Source organism: Aplysia californica, unplaced genomic scaffold (genome assembly GCF_000002075.1).
Source record: "Aplysia californica isolate F4 #8 unplaced genomic scaffold, AplCal3.0 scaffold00063, whole genome shotgun sequence".
Lineage (NCBI taxonomy): Eukaryota > Metazoa > Mollusca > Gastropoda > Aplysiida > Aplysiidae > Aplysia > Aplysia californica.
In genome coordinates this window covers 482,807-485,381 of record NW_004797333.1, presented here as the reverse complement: position 1 = coordinate 485,381, position 2,575 = coordinate 482,807, and the positions used below count along the sequence as shown (strand labels likewise).

The window sequence follows — 2,575 nt, the reverse complement described above, 5'->3', positions numbered from 1 at the left end:
CACACACACACACACACACACACACACACACACAAACACACACACACACACACATACACACATAGAGAATACAATGATACATTCGGTCCCAGCAAACGTACAGGAGAGCGCGGTAATTAACAGCGGTGACGAATGGTGGCGGTATGCAGTACGAATGCAGCAGCCCTTTTGGCCTTGAGTCTTGAAGGCTGGAATAATTAGGTGGAGTGAACTGTATTAACTATCAAACAACATGTCGCTAGTTTAGTTATTAGTTATTCCATACATTCAATGCCCTTTTCAACACTGTCCGTTATATATACAGCCGGTATACCGCATATATCCCATCTCACAATTTAAGGGCTGTTGATAAAAGACATCTTAAGATTGAGAAAGGTAATCGTTTTTGTTTTTTTAAAAATTATTTAACACTCCCTGCATGCCCAACTTTGAAACTAGATTCTTTTGTAACAACGCAATATACATAATAGATGGAATTCAATAGATGCATGCTTGCACAAACAACAACAACAACAAAAAAAAAAAACGACCGAACGAAACTGATTTTTAAATCTCTCTTTGAGATAGCAAATTAAGGCTATGAAAATAAAATAAAAGCCAATTAGTGACCTTAAACAAACTTTTCAAAGGTTTAAGGTACCCGGTTGGCAGCCTAAAAAATGTAAAGGATGAACAACATCGAAAAACGTTGAAAAAATATGTTTGTAGAAAATAACGTAAGTGTCACAGGGGTAAACAGTTTGTAAACTTCAGCACACGTAACTTAACACAACCAGTGTTTCTATACAATCCTCAATGTGTTTGACCTGGTGCGCCGAGCGCCAAAACTTTACTGGTTACTTTCGATATTGTGGTTCACAGATACACGTGAAACTCTTTTTCTTTAATGTACGAGTTTTTAACGTCACCGCTAACACAATTGAGATCATTAAGGGGGCGGGCTTGTCAGGCCCAACCCGGACAGAGAAGGATATAACATTCCAGCAGAAGGACCGAGGTACTCATTAAAAAATTTTCCCTGCTCGGGAATCGAACTCAGGTCTCCAGCATGCAGAAATTAAGCGCCTTAATTATAGCATTACTGCACACCAGGCGTCAGTACAAACTCATGTAATTCATCTTCACGGTTTATATGAATAGGAAGAAACAATCCTGGAAACTGAGCCATTTATTTTTATTCATTTAATCGTACAAGATCTTTAGGTCAGTGAATTTTAAAGTAACTGCTAAGCAAAATTTCTGCGAATTCCACCAAACGATTCTCGAAATCAGCTGTTTAGTTTTGGTCACGTATTTGGACAGACCGGTAATGTAATGTAACCTTATAGTTCAGCCTGGTACGACAGTTATTTTAATGAAAAAACAATTCCCAATGGGTAAGAGAAAAGTATCATATGTAATGTGCTTTCGTTTTTTCTGTTTTCTTATCCTACGTTAAGGTGTCCACTCCTTCAACAGAGATAGAAGGTCAAAACTGACAAAAACCACGCCTGTGACTGACATTCTTAAATCAGACTGTGAGATAAAGAGTTCATTCATAATTTCATCGCATTTTAAGGTGTATCTAGGTAACAAAATGAAACGCATGAATGTACATTGTAATGTTATGTCCTGGCTTGCTCTACATACCTGATACCTGTTGCTGAAGATAATTAGGCAGGATCTACACCTTTCGATGAAACATCAGGCGAAAAATCTAAACTGTATCACTTAAATAACCAAACATGTTGTTAGCAAAATAAAAGCTCTTTCTGTAGGACAATAAGAACATAAAGCAGGCTCCTTAAATAAACCGGGAAATTGTGAAAAGTTTTCCCTCCGACTTAGAACTTTCCTGAAAATCGTCAGCTGATTTGCTCTGCAACACATTTGGAGATTACGTAATTATGTGTGTCATGATTCAGTAGCCGAGCTAAACATTCCAAGAAATGTTCACGCTTCACTTGTCTTTTTGTGAAGGTTATACATCCTAAAGAAAGTAAAGAAAAAAAAGAATAGGGTTGCGAGGTGTCAAGTGCAGGCCTGGATACGTTGCTTAGCATACTATTTATAGTACTGCTGGGAATTCGTTGATTAATTTGATCGAGGCAGATGTATGGTTACAGTTAGTTACTGTAGTGACTTCACCGAGGAATCTTCCAGAGATGTACACGTGTTATTCACATTTTGTTGGATTCGGGCAATCATTTAAAGGTGAGGGATGAAATTAATTCTGACCGTGTCTTAGTTAACCGAATCCGGGAAAAGTGTGCTCTTACCTTGTTACCCGATTCCATCAAATGTGAATAAAACGTGCAAATCTGGAAGACAACCGTGCCTTCGCCGGTACTGTCGACCCTCGTAGTGAGTTTTTTAAATCTTTTATTCCTAAGAGTTTCACGGCACTTGCAACACAATAAGGTCATATAAATGCCGAAGATTAGAGGTGTTACAAGGGAGTAACAACCATAAAAAAAAGAAGTGAGGGGAGATTTAAAGAGCGATAGGTGTTTGATAGGAAAGAAGGAGCAAACCACACCAGAGCACCCTCCAACCACCCACCGAGAGAGAGAGAGAGAGAGAGAGAGAGAGGAGA

General features: G+C 38.6%; 1 long non-coding RNA gene across 1 annotated transcript in view; it reads right to left on the bottom strand.

The window, feature by feature from the left end:
- LOC106011153 overlaps window positions 1-2,575 on the bottom strand; it is a 17,722-nt gene that overhangs the window by 14,264 nt on the left and 883 nt on the right. The window lies entirely within an intron of this gene.